Genomic DNA, 21,577 nt, shown 5'->3' with positions numbered 1-21,577 from the left:
GGGGGAGTGGGGTGTCGGTGGGGGTTAGGGTTAGGGGTAGTGGGGGATATGGGCTCGGCTGATGGGCCGGCCTGGTGGCCTGCTGGGCCGTGGCCTAGTGGGGGGGGGGGGGGAGGCCTTTTCTCTTTCTTTCCTTTTGTTTTTTGTATTTTCTTTCTTTTATTTATTTTCTCTTCTGTTTTAATTCAATTTAAAATATTTATGCATTTTATAAAACTGTGTCTTCTACACCATAATTATTTACGTAATATTTAGTACAAACCGAACATTTTTATTTTAATGTTTGAAAACTTTTATTGTTTTCCTATAATTAAATTTTGAATTTGTTTCGGTTTTGAATTATCTAGAGTTTATCAACAGTATCCGAGGTGACGTGGCATCATTAGCGGGGGATCACTGTAGCTTAATTATCCGAGCGTCACACTTGACGCGCTACCCGCGCTCATTATACCTGGGGGCTTCTTTAACAGAAGCTTATTTATACAGGCTTTATGCCCAACACATGTGTCACACTTCTGCATGTACCTTTTATTCACCATTATATGCATCGATATGACTTAAGTTCTGGCCAAGCTGGGTTGCCTGGCTCCTGTGCTTACCCCTACATTCCCCATTGTTCGGTTAGGCGGTAAAGGGAGCACCTCTGCGATTGTTACTGCCGGGTCAGCCGGATGTGTACCTAAGACTGGGTGAAGCCGAAAGCTAGCGTTCTTGAGGGAATTTTCGGTCGGTGAACTAAAAGACGAATTCTTACTTATTCATTTATCTGCCCCCAGATGTTTTTCTGCTTTTTTTGCAGTCCGGACATGCACTTTAGGTCATGCCTCCCAGGGAAAGGAACCCCTAACGGAACTATTCTCCCTGGAAGATGTTTCTTACTAACCATGTAATATAACATAACTAGTTGGGCACTTGTCTGATAAAGCACTCATGACCCCTACACCTGGTCTCCACGCATGCCCCGGTTCTTACATAACCGCGAGGGTATTAGGACACACTCCGTACCGTCAGGTCCCGAGGTTGAAGCGAAAAGGTCTGCTACGACAAACGATCTACAATCCGGCTAGAAGGCATTTTACATGTCATTTTAAATTACATAGTCAAATTGACTAATTGTATTCCTCTTCAATACCATCTAACAGGCTGTCTAGTTTACAGTCCCGCTGGGAATACTTTGCGACCAACTCTACTTGGTCGTACACTAAGCTCACAGGGATCTCCTTCCCATTGGGCCCAACAGGTCCGACCTCGGCCATGTGGTTTGGGTCAGCCTTCGTGTACCGCGTCTTCACCATGGCCCAGGCCTCCCTGGCGCCTTGACGACAGGCCGATATCTTCCATAGCCGGAAGCGCCGCCGTGCTCCCTGAAGCTTCTCGGCAAGCTCTCCAAGGCCTTCGGGTAGGGAGATGGATGGCCACAAGGCCTGGGCGACGGCTCTCATCACCTGCTGAACTCGTTCGTGCAGTTGCAGCAGCTCGGGAAGTAGGTCACCCGTTGAACCGGGCATTTCCTCTGCAGGACGACCTGTGAGCATACCTACAGACATATTTCTGTTAATCGACTTCCTCGCCGAACTCTTATTTTCAAAAGTTCGCTCAAGCACTTACTATAAATGCCGCGACGAAGCCGCTGATTCTCCTTAACGGAGTCAGACAGCTGGGCTCGAACATCCTTCAGTTCCTCACCCAGCTGGGTGTTGGCATCTTGGAGATTATTTTTCTCTTGCCTCACACTTGTAAGCACATTCTCGTCGGCCTTTAACCGGCGCAGTAGCTGTTGCCTGTCCGGATCTAGTCCGGCGCCATCTGTAATATTATTGTCAGACTTATATACACGCCGCACTTCACAAACTACTTATCTTTCGAAGTATATATTACCGGAGGGGGTCTTTGTGGCTCCCCCTGTGGCGGCTAGTGCGGCCTCAAGTTGGGCCTTGCACTCTTAAAGCTCCTGGGACAGTTGGGTATTCTTTTCTGTAAGATCCTGCATAACAAATGATCCTTAAATCAGTTATTCTAACTATTTTAAGTCTGGGGGGCTACTGGCATATATAACTATCAAAATTCCTCACCCGTATGTCTTTCACATACTGCTCCGTGGCCCTGGCTAGACCATCTTGAGCGGCACGGAGGTGCGCATCTCCCGAATTAAAGGCATTCAATGCCTCTTGGGAGAAACATGCGTCACGAAGAACTGTCCGGCGGCACCTATGATTCATGGCACTCTCCACCTCGGATTTGGTGGTGGACAACCTGTCGGCATCCTCCGTTGGAGGAGCATCCGACGCGTGCCTTGTGTTCACCTCCCCTTCTGGACCTGGCTTTGGAGCCTGGCTGACGGAGGCTCGATTGGCAACCTCTCCGGACACAGTCCGGCGAGCGCTCCCTTTCCTGAAAAGATCACGAGCATTAGTATGCCTTCCAGGAATCTTTCTTTGAAACACGGTGGTGCGCTATACCGTTGCGGTAACGTCTCGATCCGCGCCGCACTTCTTTTCTGCCTGTTGGGCCGAGATGCCCCTTGTTGGCCAGCCGCCGCGGGCTCGGCTTCCCGCCTCAAAGGCACCCCCTGCGAAACACCATCGGTATGCGGTGATAAGAAATAAGCACGGATGGGTCATGGTATCAGGACTTCGGTCACAGTTACCTGGGAGGCTGGAAATATTCTGGGGTAGTCGGCCGTAATGGCGACCAAAGCATTTTCGATGCTAAGTTGGTGGAACACCCCATCGATCAGCTCCACCTTTATGTCCGGATCCTCTTCGGAGGCCGGATCGAGGGACCGTTCCGGATCCTCGGGTTGTGGAGGCGGGTTGTGTATATCTTCTACGGCCCAGCGCAGTTCCTGCGTCGAAATCACAAAATGAGATACTTAACTATGGGAATGTGAATTGGATAAGCAAAAAGAAACATCCACTTACCCAGCTTCGAGGATTGTTCATAGAAAATCTGTTCAGTGGACTGACACGGAGAAAATCCTCCTTTTCCCCTTTGTACAGGGCGGACAAGATCTTCACCAGGTCGGCGACCGATCCCGACCCCTTACAGCCATGACGGGTGACATCATCCTCCCCGTTGAAATCCCACATAGGGTGGCCCCTATACTGGAGCGGCTGCGCCCCCCGCATAATGCATGTGGCCATGACCCCGATCATGGTCAGTCCGGAATGAGCCAATAATCTTATTCGGCTCATCAGGTAAAGGTAGTCCCTGTCATTCTCCCTTTGAGGGCTCCGCGGAGGCCAACTTAGGCGTTTCTTCAGAGGAGCATTACTGAACTCCGGGAGGCCAATCCGAACTGGATCCGGTAGCGGGGCGTCTTCTATATAAAACCATTCCGAAGGCCAGTCTTCGGACGCCTTCTTCGGGGTTCCGGATAGATATCCGGTCCCGGCGATGCGCCATAGCTCGGCTCCACCCACTTGATATATTGACCCCTCATGAGAATGGGGTACGAGGCAGAATAATCTCTTCCACAGCGCAAAATGAGCCTCGACGCTCAAGAACAGCTCACAAAGGGCCACGAAGCCCGCGATGTGCAGAATGGAGGCAGGCGTAAGGTGGTGCAACTGGAGGCCGTAGAACTTGAGTAGCCCCCGGAGAAACGGATGTATTGGAAATCCGAGTCCTCTTAACAGATAAGAGACAAAGCATACCCGCTCTCCTTTGGATGGATCGGGGACGCTCTCTGCTTGCTTTCCGCCTTTGTAGGTGGCAAGTCCGGCTCGAACCGGAACCATGAAGGCTGGGGGAAGAAATCCCTTGGTTTGGAGCATCACTAGCTTGCTATGCGGGACCGAGCATCTCTCCCAATCCCCGGGCTGAGGGCTGGGAGCACGAGAGGAGGAGCCACGTCGACTGTCCATGATGGAATGGATTGTTTGTCAGAAGCGCTCCGATGAAAGCTTGCGGAGGGGGGATGGTGTGATTCGGATCTAGATCCTCGTCTCTTTTTATAGGCGGCTCATTTGCGCAGCTAGGGGGGAAAGTGTAAAAATACCCTGGCTTTTCGCATTCGTTCGACACGTGGAAGATGGCCATTATTGGGCGTGGAAGCCAAGGAGTGCAGCATTTATAAGAAGCCAGACACTATTCGACAAGTGTATGGAATTTGGAGAAGAACCCGCCTCACAATGCCGAAGACAATCTACGCGCCGGACTCATCGTCATTGAAGCCTGGTTCGGGGGCTACTGAGGGAATCCCGGATTAGGGGGTGTCCGGATAGCCGAACTATCATCTTTGGCCGGACTCCTAGACTATGAAGATACAAGATTGAAGACTTAGTCCCGTGTTCGGATGGGACTTTCCTTGGCGTGGAAGGCAAGCTTGGTGATACGGATAGGTAGATCTCCTACCATTGTAACCGACTCTGTGTAACCCTAGCCCTCTCCGGTGTCTATATAAACCGGAGGGTTTTAGTCCGTAGGACGAAAAACAATCATACCATAGGCTAGCTTCTAGGGTTTAGCCTCTTTGATCTCGTGGTAGATCTACTCTTGTACTACCCATATCATCAATATTAATCAAGCAGGAGTAGGGTTTTACCTCCACCGAGCGGGCCCAAACCTGGGTAAAAACATCGTGTCCCTTGTCTCCTGTTACCATCCGCCTAGACGCACAGTTCGGGACCCCCTACCTGAGATCCGCCGGTTTTGACACCGACAGGGATCTTCACGTGGTAGTAGTCTCCTGGAATCTCCTGCTCCCGGACTCCATCATTTGGTCGCAGCAAACAGGTGGGGGAAAAGAGGGGAAAGCAACCATGAGTACTCATCCAAGGTACTCGCAAGACTTACACTCTACAACCCTAAATATGCATGAGTATCAAAGGAATGGGGCTATATATGTTGACTGAACTGCAGAAATGCCAGAGTAGAGGAAATGCCTAGCCTACAAAGACTAGCAGCTTGTCGCATTCTTGCAGCGGTAGAAGAGTATAGCCATGGCAGTATACAATATCATATTTATAATGGTTATAATTATGATAATAGCATATAATAACCAGCCCCGAGATCCTTGCCGTTGTGCATGTCCACCACGACCACGTGCTCGCCGACCTTGAGGTAGACGGCATTGGCGTTGAGCGGGTCAATGACGACGATTTGCAGCACTGCCTACGCCAAGTTCTCATGCCACGGGTAGCCTCCGTCCGCCAAGACTTGCCTGAGCTCCACCTGGTGCTCCAGCGTCCAGTAGCTGCACTCGTTGTCGAGCGCAAAGGAGCTGAGCAGGAACGCCCGTTCGGAGTCACCTTAGCGTAGCGCAGCTGTCTCTTGCTCATGCTAATGCGCCGGTGCTTGGCCACCTCCCGCAAGAACAGCCCCCGGTCCTCGACCTGCCTGAGATCTCCATCATCTTCTGTGTGAGCACGCACAGGCAACATGCTGCCGCTTGGCAGCTCGACGAAGCGGATCTCCGGTCGGTCGGCGAAGGGGTCGACGGACACAGCACCCAAGGTGAGATCGACCCACCACAGGCTGCCGCCGAAGGCAACCGTCTCCTGGTTCACCTCCATCCCGCGTGGGGGCGGAGGTCCGCACGGCACGCCCATCACCTTCTCCCACTCTGCTTTCTCCGAGAGAAACTGCTCGAGGCTGGCGCTGGCGCCATGGGAGGCGACCTCAGCGACGGCGAATCTATCAGGCGGCCCGTGCGGGAGCCAACCATTAGCCTAGGTGAGGAGGCCCATGTGGTGGAAGACGAGGGTCCTCCTGGAGCCACCGATGTCCGGCTGGCGGAGCATCTTGTTGGGGAATGTAGCATGCAATTTTAAGAAATTTTCTACGCTCACGCAAGATCTATCTAGGAGATGCATAGCAACGAGAGGGGGAGAGTGTGTCTACATGCCCTCATAGACCAAAAGCGGAAGCGTTTGACAACGCGGTTGATGCAGTCGAACTTCTTCTTGCTCTGACCGATCAACTACCAAATGTACGACACCTTCGAGTTCTACACACTGCTACTTTCTAAGCTTGCGTTAGTTTTTTCCTTGAAGAGGAAAGGGTGATGCAGCAAAGTAGAGATAAGTATTTCTCTCAGATTGAGAACCAAGGTATCAATCCAGTAGGAGATAATGCACAAATCTCTGAATACCTGCACAAATAATCAAACAAACTTGCACCCAACATGATAAAGGGGTTGTCAATCCCTTCATGGTTACTTGCAAAAGTGAGATCTGATATAGATAGATAAACGATAAAGTAAATATTTTTGATATTTTTGGTTTATAGATCAAAAAGTAAAAGATTGCAAGAATAGTAGATCAAAAACTAATATTGTAGATCGGAAACTTGTATGATGGAAAATAGACCGGGGGCCATAGGTTTCACTAGAGGCTTCTCTTGAGATAGCAAATAATACTGTGGGTGAACAAATTACTGCCGAGCAATTGATAGAAAAGCGCAAAGTTATAACGATATCTAAGGCAACGATCATGAATATAGGCATCACGTCCGTGTCAAGTAGACCGAAACAATTGTGCATCTACTACTATTACTTCAAACATCAACCGCTATCCAGCATGCATCTATAGTATTAAGTTCATAAAGAACGGAGTAACGCATTAAGTAAGATGACATGATATAGAGAATTAACTCAAGCAATATGATGAAAACCCCATCTCTTTATCCTCGATGGCAACAATAAAATACGTGCCTTGCTGCCCCTACCGTCACTGGGAAAGGACACCACATTGAACCCAAAACTAAGCACTTCTCCCATTGCAACAAAAACCAATCTAGTTGGCCAAACCAAACCGATAGTTCAAAGAGAATTACAAAGATATCAAATCATGCATACAAGAATTCAGAGAAGATTCAAAAAATATTCATAGATAAGCTGATCATAAATCCACAATTCATCGGATCTCAGCAAACACACCGCAAAAAAGTATTACATCGAATAGATCTCCAAGAACATCGAGGAGAACATGGTATTGAGAATCAAAGAGAGAGAAAAAGCCATCTAGCTACTAGCTATGGACCCGTAGGTCTGTGGTAAACTCACGCTTCATCCGAAGGGCGATAGAGTTGATGTAGAAACCCTCCGTGATCGAATCCCTCTCCGGCAGGATGCCGGAAAAGGCCCCTAAATGGATCTCACAGGTACAGAAGGTTGCTGTAGCGACCCGACCTCAAACGGTCAAGTCTCTGTGCTGAAGAGTCATCCCTGGATCGGTATGCTGACACACACAGTACTCGAGGATTTATAACAGATATAAATCACATGTATAAAGTAACGTAAATACTATTACCTCAATCCATATAGCGGAAATAACAACAAGGTTGTGGAGTCCCAACAATACCAACGGTAAAGTTGAGTGTAGACATCATAACCCAACAATAACGTTGCAGCCATGTAGGTCAGTACATTTAATGTACCGGCAAATTCACACCGTAGAATAATGATGAACAATATCTATCACTACATGCATATTTGGTTGGTGGAGGCTCTAAGTTTAGTTTTTGCATAAAGCTAATTTTTCCATACAACAAAGGAATAAATTTTATTTACTACAAATTTTATACCAATATTGAGATGGTTCCCCCAACTCATTCCCATAATTAAGCATTAAACCCAATACATTAAATAAGAGTGATGAGATCAACAATAATATCCACTTCCAGATACTCAAAATTGTCCATAACCAGAGACAAGGCTAACCATGATTAGTTTACACATTCTGCAGAGGTTTGCGCACTTTTCCCCACAAGACTCGATTGCCTCCCTTGAAGTCCTCGCACTGCCTGGTGTTTGAGAACGGGATGACCGAGACACAGTCTTTCTGAAGCATTTACTCTCTTCTTCGGGCGGACCGGTACACCTACAATCCCCCTACATATGCTAGTCCACCTCTTCAAGAGCTCACACAACTTACTCAACTATGTCGGAGCCCATAATGACTTGTGGCTGCACACGAAAGTTTCTAGTTATGAAATATCATATGATCCCTTTGAGCCTAGGTAACATTCCATAGGATGATCACACGGGTCCCCCGGGATCTCCTAGGACAACACTGGATTCCCCATGTGTCCGGGCAAGCCACTTGGTATATCCACAGGGTGCCCCAACCATTCCACCCATATGTATATTAAAATTGCCACCTTAATATTATCCCAGATTAATAACTCTCACAACTTCCATGTGTATCTCGATCCAATCCCCGTCTACGAGTATCGCTAAGCAATATATGACATAACGAATAAACCCGGGGTGAATCAAAAAGGTAATAGGTTCATACCTCATCAACTACACAGCAATACCCACATATTCCCAGTCCTACTCGTGCAATCTTTGAGGGGTGAGACTAATGCAAGTAAAAACTGGTTATAGGAAGAATATGATCAAAGTGTGAACCTGCCTTGTACTGTTGACGAAGATCCTTTACACTCATAATTTCTGATAGTTCTACTCGTCACACTCCGTTCAATCTATCGTGAGCATGCAATTACATGCATAAGCACTCAAGCAAAAGATGCAAAGGGAAATCGAGACAAGATCCAAATAAAACTCGAAGACACGCAAATAACGAATCTAAACAGAAAACAAATTTTAACAACATTCTATTTATGTGGATTAGATTTTAACAGTAGGTCTATGTGACTAGCTACGATTTGTAAAAAAAATCAACTCAAACGGATTTACGAAACTCAAGAAAAGACGAAAATACTAATATGAACTAAACTCAAATTTTAAATTGTCAAAATCTTGTTCAAGTTGGTTTACTGGACATAGGGGGGTCATTAAGAAGATTTAGGTGTTGGTTTCATCGAAAACGAAGGTACGGATATAAAGATATGATCAAAAGAAATTTGAGTATGAATCTGAAAAAAATTTAAAATTTGAAAGTTGCAAAAAGTTTATTTGATAGGTTTACTAGATAGGTGGAATGAAGACAAAAATATTGGCGTTGGTTTTGTCTAATTTGGATGAACGACTAAAACGTTATGACTATTTGAAAAATCAGGGTCAAGCTGTTTTACGGAAGAAAAAGGGCTACGGCTAAAAGAATTCTACTCTTAAAATGTAAATATAGGGTCTAATTTATAAATCTAATTATTCTAATGTACACTAGTCCAAAACTTAATAAGCTATGGAAGTATATATAAAAGAAATACGAAGAAAGATACCTTTATAAGATAGAGAAAAGACGACTTCAGAGAGAGGAGACAACTTCTAGAAGTCCCGCCGGAGAGAAGCAATATATTTCTCAGCTAGTCAAACCAAAATATTGATTTAACCTGCAGTGAATGATTTTTAAAGGCTCTACAGGTTTATATTTATAGGTAAAAGAGGTTTATAGGTCAAAGGCTAGGCAATGTGGCACTAAACGTAGCCGAACAAATAAAACGAAGTGAATCGCATGGGCTAAAAAGCACCACGGGCCGGCCGTGCGCACGCTCTAGTTTTTTTTCAGCCAAACGAAAAAGGAAAAAAAAGGGAAAAACGGCGATTCCTATTTGGCGCTTAAGCGCCCATTCACAAACGGGCGCCTGCAGGCGCGGCTTGTTGGGATCGGCCCAGTTTGGGCTATTACTTTTTCTATCAAAAAAGAAAAAATGACCGCGCTGTAAAGGATTTGAAACTGCGACCTTCTCCTCGATGGCTTGCTGCTGTAACCACCACGCCAACAAAGGCAGTTGTGCTAACAATCTAACTATTCTACTTTTATTCGATCCTTTTTCCTTTTTCTTTTTTCCGTTTTCGTTTTTCCTTTTTTGGTTTCTGTTTTTTTTCATTTGTTTCCTTGACCGATGAATTGTCCCCAAGTACGTGAACTTTTTTGAATTTGTTGAACCATTTTTTCAAATTGATGAACTTTTTTTCATAATTCATGAACTTTTTTTCATAATTCATGAACTGTTTTTGAATTTCGATGAACTTTTTCCAAATTGGATGATTTTTTTTTTCAATTTTGATGAACTATTTTCAATTTCGATGAACTTTTTTCATAATAGATGAACTTTTTTCAGAATCTATGAACTTTTTTTAAATCTGATGAACTTTGTTTAAAATGCAATTAACTTTGTTCAATATCAGAACATTTTCCAAAAATTGATGAACCTTTTTGAAAGAGATGAACTTTTTTGAAATGCACGAAGTTTTTCTTTACATTTGTAAACTTGTTTTTATTTCGTAAGAAATAGGAAAACTGGGTGGTTTTTCAGCAAAAAAAGGAAAAAAACTGGCTCCTAGCAAGCGTCCGAGCCAGCGACGGATCTAGCGATGGAATTCGTTTCCCCGAGCGATCGAGCGAGTGTGCTCGTGGGCCGGCCCATGGCAGCGACAGTGCGAGCGCCAACTCCTTAGAGGGCGCCTGCAGCGCTGACTAGGGGCTCCCGAGAAGAAAATTGCTGGCTGGGCCTGGCCCATGTAGGAAAAAGAAAACTGAATAAAGTTTCTGAATTAGAAATATTTCCAAATGAAATTCAAATTTTTTCAAAACTCTTTTCATTTATAATTTAAGAACTCATGTCATCTTCTCTGTAGGGTTTTGTATTTGAAAAGAATTTGAATTCATGGAGATCATAAATGCAAGGTGAAAGTTTGGGAATGTCATTTCATTCCCTCTCATTTAACTTTCAAAAACTTTCAAATTTCAGTCAATTTCACACAAACAACAACACCAGAATGAAATAAACAATCAAAACTATTTATTTAATATAACATTCCAAAATTTAGAATTTTGGGATTTTACAAACCTACCACCCTTGAAATGAATCTCGCCCTCGAGATTCGGAGAGGCTAGCAAGAATTAGGTTGGGTTCGGGGGTCTCCTCAAAATCCATTGATCGTCACAGAGGGTCTGGGGTGCTACTACCCTTAGAAACATGGTTACGGTTCCATCAAAACTCATATACTCCATCCTTATTGTTGATAGTGTCGATCTTCTCAAATCTTCAGGATAATTCCTCCTCTGGGCTCTTCCCATAGTGGCATAACCTTTTTCCTCAATTCTTCTGTCCTTTTATCTTAGTAAGGTTCTTCCATGATTGGGTCTTCTTAGCTGACAGGTCTGGCACCAATACTAAACAACTATCGATATCTCATGGTGGTTGTCGGTGTCAAAACCGGCGGATCTCGGGTAGGGGGTCCCGGACTGTGCGTCTAGGCGGATGGTAACAGGAGACAAGGGACACGATGTTTTTACCCAGGTTCGGGCCCTCTCGATGGAGGTAAAACCCTACTCCTGCTTGACTGATATTGATGATATGGGTAGTACAAGAGTGGATCTACCACGAGATCAAGGAGGCTAAACCCTAGAAGCTAGCCTATGGTATGATTGTTGTAATGGTTATGTTGTCCTACGGACTAAAACCCTCCGGTTTATATAGACACCGGAGAGGGCTAGGGATACACAGAGTCGGTTACAATGGTAGGACATCTACATATCCGTATCGCCAAGCTTGCCTTCCACGCCAAGGAAAGTCCCATCCGGACATGGGACAAAGTCTTCAATCTTGTATCTTCATAGTCTTGGAGTCCGGCCGATGATGATAGTCCGGCTATCCGGACACCCCCTAGTCCAGGACTCCCTCAGTAGCCCCTGAACCAGGCTTCAATGACGATGAGTCCAGGGCGCATAATGTTCGGCATTGCAAGGCGGGTTCCTCCTCCGAATAATTCATAGAAGATTGTGAACACTAGGATAGTGTCCGGCTCTGCAAAATAAATTCCACATACCACCGTAGAGAGAATAATATGTACAAAAATTCGATCTGCTGACGTATTTTGTAGCACGACGTCATGCTACTACCAAGCCTTTACTGGAATCGTTTTTTATTATACCACCTCAGCGCGTTTAGCGAAGCGGTTTCCTTGGCACGTTTTGTCGAAGCAGAGATCGTGTTCCCCTTATTCCGGGATTCCCATCAATACGGACGTGGGTAACCCAACCGCGCCATTGATGGTGGCGCTTGGGAGATAAGCGAGTTTTACCAGGCCGGTGGGGACGCATAGTCTTCGTCCGCCCATATATAAGGGGATAAGGATCCACCTTTTTACCTACGCCTTCTTCCTCCTTTGCTTATCCATCTCCGCGTACTCGAGCTCCAGCGCCCAAGTTCGCACATCTCGCCTCAACCTTCTCCGGCCATGTCTGGAGCGGGAGGCAAACGGTTGGCCTCCTCCGTTACGGAGGAGCACATCGCAAAGCTGCGTAGCGCCGGATACCTTTCCGGCGACATCGCGCACCGGCTGCCCGACAAGGGGCAGCTCATCCCCACCCCCAGACCCCATGAGAGGGTCGTATTCCTTCCCCACTTCCTCCGCGGATTGGGCTTCCCACTTCATCCCTTCGTCCGAGGGCTCATGTTCTATTATGGCCTGGACTTCCACGATCTGGCGCCAAACTTCATCCTCAACATCTCGGCGTTTATCGTCGTGTGCGAGGCCTTCCTCTGCATCCAGCCCCACTTCGGCTTGTGGCTCAAGACCTTCAACGTCAAGCCGAAGGTAGTGAAGGGCGTCCAAGCAGAGTGCGGAGGCGCCATGGTGGGCAAAATGCCCAACGTCACCTGGCTCGAGGGGGCCTTCGTGGAGTCCATCAAGAGATGGCAATCGGGGTGGTTCTACATCACCGAGCCGCGTGACCCTAAATGGGCAGCGGCCCCCGAATTCAGATCTGGTATCCCCATGCAGCTCACCTCCTGGAAAGAGAAGGGCTTGCTATGGGGTAGTTCGGAGGATCTGACAGGACTCCAGTCCTGTCTCCAGACCTTGGTGAACAAGAAGCTTAGGCTTGTTAATGTGATCCTAGTCATGCTCGTCCGCCGGATTCTCCCCTGCTAACAGCGGGCCTTCAATCTGTGGGAGTTCGATCCGGCACAGCACCGGACTCTGAACGGGCTCTTCGACACGACGTACGAAGCCGTCTGGAGGGTGCTGTTCAAGGGCGGAGAAGCCCCCGCGTCCATGACGGAAGATCGCGGATTCAGCACCGAGCGCCCGGCCGGTGAGGTAAGCTTTGTTATCCTCTATGGGACACTCATTTTCTTTTATAGTTTGACTCTATGTGGGATCTAAAACTCCCAATGCCTTTAACAGGACTGGCAGAGGACGTCCGGACAGGTAGACTGTCCGACTCCCCTTCCGGAAGACCCAGCGGACGCCCGTTTAACGGAACTGCTGGTCCCAGCACTCTATGTGGTGCCGGAGAAAAAGGCCAAGAAGAAGGCCACGGGAACTCGAAGAAGTTCCCGGCGCCAGGTGATATCGGACTCATCGTCCGATGGCTCCGAGGCGGACTCCTCCCCTGAAGACGAGGAGGAGAAAGAGGACTCTCTCCCAGAGGGGGGAGAGAGGAAGAGGAAGGTTTACCCAACGGGGGAGGCCGAAGGGTCCAAGAGGGGAAGGACTATTCCCCCGGACAGCTCCGCCAATGTCAATGTTGGCGACGAAGAGTGGCCCTCAAGGGCCAGGCCTCCGGCAAGATCTTAAGTATCCGGATTCCTGAATAATTTATATTTTCTCTTTTGTGTCACATAGTGTCCTTCTAATGCCGCACACTATCTGTAGTCTGGCCGATGATGATCTCCCCGCTTCATCGAGCGGGTCATTGGCTCCGTCGAATGTGGATTCCATCCTGACGGCCTCCACCCCTTGTGACGCTGAGGACGCCGAGGTGGGATCCCAGGAAGGGACCCATCAGGAGGAGGCCACGGAGGCGCCACAAGGCAGCCTCCCGGACTTTACGCCGGACTCCACGCCGGAACCCGCAGTGGTTTCGGAGTCCGGCAGGCGGCCCCTTCGCGAGAAGGGCAAGACCGTGACGCCGGCGGCCTCCGTCCAACCGGAGGCGCCAGACAACTTGTTGGAGGCCCTCAAAGGCGCTTCCATCGAGGAAGAACACCGCACTATCATGAGTGCGGTGATTCAGAAGGTTCAGCTCGCCAAGAGCTGGCTGACCGAAGCCTGCAGTAGCCTTCTAACAGGCTTTGAGGTAAGAAGTTTAAAAATATGTAATGTAATACCGCATAGACAGTAGCCCATGATGCTCGGTTCGGTGTTCGGAAAGAAAAACCGGATTGAGGATCTAAAAAAGATATACGCAGGAGTGCTAAAAATTGTGTCAATATGGGTTTGCAGGCTGTGCTGCTGACCTCTGCCGCACTGACTGCGGAGGTCGGTGCGTTGAAGCAGGACCTCGAGCGGTCCGAGCGAGAGCTCGGCCTTGCCAAGAAGCAGCTCGAGGACAAAGAAGGTGAGTAATACCATCTTTAAAGTTGTACCTTACAGAAAAGGATTTTGGTTGCAATGAAAATAACAAGGATAACGTGGGTACTGCAGGGGCCACGAACGAGGTGGCAACCCTGAAGGAGGCCATGTCCGCGGCCGAACGCAATGCGGCCGCGGAACGGACGGAGCGAGAGAAGCAGGAGGCGCGGGTGGCGGAGGTGCGGCAAGAGCTCCAGGCTCTCATGGAAAAGCATGAGAGTTTGGAGCGTGACTCGAAGACTCGAGAGTCCGAGCTTGCCTCGGCTCTTGAAAGTGCCAAAGCCGCTAAGGCCGAGGCCCATAAGGCCCTCCAGGAGATTGAGGCGGTGAAGAAAATAGCGGCGGGTAAGGCATTTTTCATGCAAAGCAAGCATGTTAATGTAAATTACCTGTTACTTACCCGGATTCGGAGCTCTCCAGGGGCGTTTGCAGATCTGCCTTGCAGCGTGTCTGATGCCGCCGCATTCTACCGAGCCGAGGAGGGGAGCTCAACGGAGAAGGTTTTCTGGTCTCAGTTCGCTGAGGCCGGACATCCGGTGCCCCCTAGCGACCAGCTGAAGCAGCTGGTCGAACTCCACAAGGTAGCTGAGCAGGCCATGAAGGGCCTCATAGTCCGGCTGTGGCCTGGAGAGGCCATGCCTGGGAGCTACTTCGGCCTCGTGCGGCGGCTGGTGGATGCGTGCCCCTGGGTGGAAGTCATCAAGCGCTCCGCCTGTATTGAAGGTGCCCATCGGGGCCTTGCCCGCGCAAAGGTGCATTGGGGCAGGCTGGATGCGGAGAGGCTTATCACTGACGTGCCGCCAGCGGGCAAGGAGTATCGTACGCCCGAGATGTACTATAAGACTGTCCTGAAGGGTGCCCGCAAGATTGCGGATGAGTGCCCTAGAGATGTAATTATTGAGTAAACTCGCAATGTGTTATCCTGTGCACTGAAAACTTTGTTCATATGCGCTAAGCAACGCTTATTGATTTAAAATATTACCTTCTGTGCGGCCGTTTATTAAATCTGAGAGATGGCAAGTCGTTGGCTTCAGCCCCCATGCCACTAGTGCTGGGGTGTTCGGGATAAACTTGAGCACTCTTGTTCCCATTTTTGGGTCCATCTAGGGAGGCGCTCAAAGAAACGAACAAGGCAACCGGACTTATAATGCTTGAACACTCTCACTTAGCCATAGAATTCTATAATTTTAAATTTCGGCGAAGCCCCTAGTATTCGGAGGACCGAGTTCGGGGCGCTATCCACGCCTTGGCCGGACATTATCCGGTTCTTCGCTCGAAGCGGCATAAGTCTTTAGGGACTCGAAAAGACCTCTCAAACAGCGACCGGTCTCTCGCCTTATCATGACAGTCAGTTTTAGCTTTCTCCACTGAGGCGCTCGCCCAGCTCAACCGGGGCGCAATCGCAGTGGTTCTCCCAGTGCTACCTTAGCCGACAGAACGGAACGTAAGGTACCAAAACATGGGAGCCGGGCAAACCCAACTATTGACCCAAGACATGATTCGGAGCCGATGCATATAATGCTATAAGTTCGGGGTGCCGCACTTGTGAAAGTGTTCGGACTTATCACACCATAATGCGGGGAACATAAGCCCCTGGTGTATTTGGCCGTACCAAAATGTACGGGTGCAAGATGTCAAGAATAAGCATATATATATATAAAGTAATGCAATTATAGGCAAAAAATAATGCATTGTTTATTCAAAGAATTCTGTCATGAGTGCAGAACGATACAAATAGAGCGGTAAGCAAGGGATTGGACTATTTAAATATGTCCCCCTCCAGGGGTAGGCTGCGGACTGGTGTATTTAACAAATTTAATGCTCATAATGGAGACCACCTGAGTGCTCGTCGCAGCCTTTGTCCCTCCCTGGCTGTTGTATCGTGAGTTCGGCAGGTTCGCCGCCGGACAGGGCCTCTGGTGAACGGAGTCCTATGTATAAAAAGAAGAAGAAAAAATAAAGATAAAAAGAGCGACGCACTTGGGAGCCCCTGGTGTGGTTGAGCCACACTCTGGGCCTGTCGTGGTCGTGCCCCTCCCCCTATGCCCATGGTATCTCCAGAGCGTAATGATATACGTGGAGAGCTGGTCTTGCAATCATGCAAGGGCTGGGGTTGGGGCCGCATTGCTATGCGTGCTCGGAACGTGCCAGACGGTCTTGATTGATGTTGCTCCGGGCGCGTTTGGCCGTGTCCGGTCGTTTAACGGCCGGACTCGAAAATTGCCTTAAAAGGCTACTCTGTACTTCTGCCGCGAGAGCCGCTGTGTGTTCCTCCGTTCGGAGGGAGCATTCCGTATTTCCGTTGACCGTGATGACTCCATGAGGGCCTGGCATCTTGAGCTTGAGGTATGCATAATGCGGCACCGCGTTGAACTTTGCGAACGCGGTTCGTCCGAGCAGAGCGTGATAGCCGCTGCGGAACGGGACTATGTCGAAGATTAACTCCTCGCTTCGGAAATTATCCGGGGATCCGAAGACCACTTCCAGGGTGACTGAGCCTGTACAATTGGCCTCAACGCCTGGTATGACGCCTTTGAAGGTCGTCTTTGTAGGTTTGATCCTTGAGGGGTCTATGCCCATTTTGCGCACTGTATCCTGATAAAGCAGGTTCAGGCTGCTGCCGCCGTCCATCAGGACTCTGGTTAGGTGAAATCCATCGACGATTGGGTCTAAAACCAATGCGCCGAATCCGCCATGGCGGATACTGGTTGGGTGGTCTCTTCGATCGAAAGTGATCGGGCAAGAGGACCATGGATTGAACTTCGGGGCGACTGGCTCCATCCCATAGACGTTCCTAAGTGCACGCTTCCGCTCCCTCTTGGGTATATGGGTTGCGTATATCATGTTTACCGTCCGCACTTGTGGGGGGAAACCCTTCTGTCCTCTACTGTTCGGCGGCCAGGTCTCTTCCTCGTCGTCATTGTTTTCGGCAATTAACTTGCCCGCCTGCTTGAATACCCAACAATCCCTGTTGGTGTGGTTAGCTGGCTTTTCGGGAGTGCCATGTATCTGGAAAGAGCGGTCGAGTATTCGGTCCAAATTGGACGGACCCGGAGTGGTTCTTTTGAATGGCTTCTTCCGCTGACCAGATTTAGAGCCTCGGAATCCGGCGTTCACTGCCGTATCCTCATTGTTATCGCCGTTAACGCGGCGTTTGTTTTTGTTTCGACGCGACCTGCCATTGTGGTCCTTGGTATCCGGACTGCCAGCATTTTTGCTAAGGTTGTTGCTGTGAGCTAGCCAGCTGTCCTCTCCCGCACAGAAGCGGATCATGAGTGATGTGAGTGCTGCCATGGATTTCGGCTTTTCCTGTCCTAGGTGCCGGGCCAGCCACTCGTCGCGGATGTTATGTTTGAAGGCTGCAAGGGCCTCTGCATCCGGACAATCGACGATTTGATTTTTCTTTGTTAAGAACCGTGTCCAGAACTGTCTGGCCGATTCGTCTGGCTGCTGAATTATGTGGCTTAGGTCATCAGCTTCTGGTGGCCGCACATATGTGCCCTGGAAGTTGTCGAGGAATGCGGCTTCCAGGTCTTCCCAACACCCAATTGACTCTGCGGGCAAGCTGTTAAGACAATGCCGAGCTGGTCCTTTAAGCTTGAGTGGGAGGTATTTGATGGCGTGGAGATCGTCGCTGCGGGCCATATGGATATGAAGGAGATAATCCTCGATCCGAACCGCGGGGTCTGTTGTGCCATCGTAGGATTCAATGTTCACGGGTTTAAACCCTTCAGGGATTTGATGATCCAATACTTTGTCTGTGAAGCATAGTGGGTGTGCGGCGCCTCTATATTGAGCAATATCACGACGTAGCTCAAGAGAGCGTTGTCTACTGTGTTCGGCCCGGCCGGAGTTGCTGTATCCGGCGCGACAGTATTCGTTGTGGGTCGTGGGGCGCCCACGTGATCCATAGATGGATCTGGATTGTCTTGCCTTGTCCTCCAATATATCCCGCAAGTCCAGCGCGTTCCCCCTTGGCTTCGTACTTTTCGAGCGATGTCGGGGTATGGTCCTGGTGGAGGGCTTAGATGCCTCTCTGTCGCGGCCACGCGGTGGTCGGTCTGCCGTATTGTGTCCTGGTGATGAAGGTTTATATGCCTCCTCCTCTAATCGGGGGAGCAACTTGCATTTTGGGTAGCTTTTGGAGGGGCGTTCGAGTTCATACTCTTCGGCCGCGAGGACCTCGGTCCATCTGTCGGCCAGCAGGTCTTGATCAGCTTGAAGTTGTTGCTGCTTTTTCTTTAGGCTATTTGCCGTGGCCATTAGCCTGTGTTTGAAACGCTCTTGTTCGACGGGATCCTCAGGCACGATGAATTCGTCGTCGTCGAGGCTTGCCTCGTCTCCGGAGGGAGGTATATAATTATCGTCCTCGACCTCTTTGTCTGCCGCTCTCTCGTGAGGGCTGGCTTCTGCCTCCTCCTGCGCTGACTCCTGCTGGAGGGGGTTGTCTTCGGCACTTTCTGGGGTGTTATTATCTCCTGTGTCGGAATCTCCATTCTTGCTGTGGCAGGATTTAGAGCGGCGCCGCTGACGTCGGCGCTTGGGCTGTTTCTTTAAGGAATCTGCCTCCGCTGCTTCTTCGATGTCCCCATCTTTTGGGGTGTCCACCATGTATATGTCGTATGACGAGGTGGTCTTCCAGTGCCCCGTAGGCGCTAGTTCTTTATCGTCTCCGGCATCGTCGTCCATACCGTCGATGTCTCCGGAGTCGTAGTCTAGCATGTCGGTTAGGTCCTCGACAGTGGCTACAAAGTGGGTGGTGGGTGGGCTTTGAATTTCTTCGTCGTCCGCATCCCCATCATCCTGGCCGTAGTCCGGCCAGGGCTCTCCGGATAGCGAGAGATGCTTTAGCGAATTCAAGATGTTGCCAAAGGGTGAGTGTTGAAAGATGTCCGCGGCAGTGAACTCCATGATCGGCGCCCAATCGGATTTGATTGGCAGGGGCGCGGGAGGTTCGGAGTCCGGTATGGAGTCCGGCGCCTCGGAGTCACGAGCTTTATTAGGGACGAGGTCAGTGTTCGGCTCCATCGTCGTGGATGTTGCAGCTCCCGAGGCGGTGTCCAGCCACCCGTCCTCGATCTGCATGATCGGCTCCGAACTATGGGTCGGAGCGGATTCGTGTGCGGCCTCCAAGGTACTGTCAAGCGGCAGAGTTAGATCATGCCCATCGTAACAGTGCGGCAATCTCGGCTGCGGCTCAGATCCATCGAAGATCAAGTCTCCGCGGATGTCCACTGTGAAGTTTAGGCTTCCAAATCTGACCTGGTGGCCAGGGGCGTAGCTTTCGATCTGCTCCAGATGGCCAAGTGAATTGGCCCGCAGTGCGAAGCCGCCGAATACGAAGATCTGTCCGGGGAGAAAAGTCTCACCCTGGACTGCGTCGTTGCTGATTGAAGAAGCCATCAAGCCTATCGGTCACGACACAGAGGAACTCTCAATGAAAGCACCAATGTCGGTGTCAAAACCGGTGGATCTCGGGTAGGGGGTCCCGGACTATGCGTCTAGGCGGATGGTAACAGGAGACATGGGACACGATGTTTTTACCCAGGTTCGGGCCCTCTCGATGGAGGTAAAACCCTACTCCTGCTTGACTGATATTGATGATATGGGTAGTACAAGAGTGGATCTACCACGAGATCAAGGAGGCTAAACCCTAGAAGCTAGCCTATGGTATGATTATTGTAATGGTTATGTTGTCCTACGGACTAAAACCCTCCGGTTTATATAGACGCCGGAGAGGGCTAGGGTCACACAGAGTCGGTTGCAATGGTAGGAGATCTACATATCCGTATAGCCAAGCTTGCCTTCCACGCCAAGGAAAGTCCCATCCGGACACGGGACGAAGTCTTCAATCTTGTATCTTCATAGTCTTGGAGTCCGGCCGATGATGATAGTCCGGCTATCCGGACACCCCCTAGTCCAGGACTCCCTCAGTGGTCATCAAACAATTTGACTGGGTCCCTGCAGAAAATGGGTCTGGGCTTCATTCTTGCCGTATGACCTATGGTTGGCAACAACTGCCTTGTACAAGGGAAAATTGTCATACCATTCTAAGGCTTTAAACAAGGTTTTGATCATCGTCGCTCTACTATGGGTAAGTCACTCAGATTACCATCCCATATAACAGAGGCGAATAATAAGAGTAAATTGGCATGGTGATCAATCCATTCCACACCCAAATCATTACCTTGTATATGGTTTAGTGAATCGCGCATTCTAACACTCGGTCGTCCTCACCAGCATTACAGAATTTCTCATTGTCCCCGAACTAAATTTGGATAAATCCATTGATTCTGCAAGCCAAACAAACATCTATTGCTTCTTCACAACTCTCAGGTTTTGTGTAACTCCTATAAGATCGTTTGTTGATAAAGTCGTTACTTCTTCCAGGGTTTTTTCTTCAGCAATAGTGTGCTTGCTTCTTGGCAGGTCCTGGGGCCTGTGGGTTATGGCCCATCTCATCACTTGTAAACCTTGAACTCATCATCAGGGGCAACTGATCATTTTATTCCAACTTCCAACTTCCCAGCATTCTTAAATCCATCCAATTGTACTGTCCCCTTCCTTCTATTGGTACCAAACTAAGACGTGATTACTCAGACTCATCATGGGGTTACAGTTGCTCCATATTACCAATATTATACCTCCTTTATATCAAATAGTACTTCATCCCTTTATACTCTTGGGGTATTCCCACTTATTGAGATAAAACTCGTACTTATTTTGTCCGTAGTCCACTTCATGGAATATCATTATCCTTTCCAGGGGTCAAGGGTCCTCACAGGGTACTACCACCCTTGGAATTGCACAAGTTCTTCCATAGACCATATTTCTCATATCCTCGAAAATGGTCAAAATCTTTCTTCCTAGAGTAACAACTCGTAAGATTCCTCGTATGAAATCATGACACATGAACTTTATTGATTTCATAAATTTCTTGCAATCTTTTGCATTTCCATTACATGCCTCAACTCAACACCTCAATATAAAAGAATTGTTCCCACTACTACTACTATATTCCTCACAGACTCAACTATTTAACACGAATATCCTCCTTGGGATAATCTCTGGCAAAGTGCCTTGCTTCATTACAGCGGAAACATATTACTTATGACAAGTCTCGGGGTTTCCTTGTGATCACATGGCATCCTTGGGTCCTCGTCTTCCTTTTTGGGCAACTGCTAAAGTAGTGTCCTGAATCTTTGCACCTGAAACATGTGATATGACTCAGGTCCTTTGTAGAAATTGGGTTGTTCCTGGAATCCAATCTATTTTTCTTCCTGGACTTTTCCGTGCCAATTAGGGCTTCTATTTATTGTGGGTCACACTCTACTTCCTCTGTTGGGAATGCAACTAGATCCC

At 48.8% G+C, this 21,577-nt stretch overlaps 1 pseudogene; it reads right to left on the bottom strand.

Annotated features, from left to right (window-relative positions):
- Positions 1-4,980: 4,980 nt before the first annotated feature.
- Positions 4,981-5,744, bottom strand: LOC119309018 (annotated as a pseudogene).
- Between the last annotated feature and the right edge of the window lie 15,833 nt (positions 5,745-21,577).

Source organism: Triticum dicoccoides, chromosome 5B, assembly GCF_002162155.2.
Source record: "Triticum dicoccoides isolate Atlit2015 ecotype Zavitan chromosome 5B, WEW_v2.0, whole genome shotgun sequence".
NCBI classification, from domain to species: domain Eukaryota; kingdom Viridiplantae; phylum Streptophyta; class Magnoliopsida; order Poales; family Poaceae; genus Triticum; species Triticum dicoccoides.
This window is presented reverse-complemented; position numbering and strand designations above follow the sequence as displayed.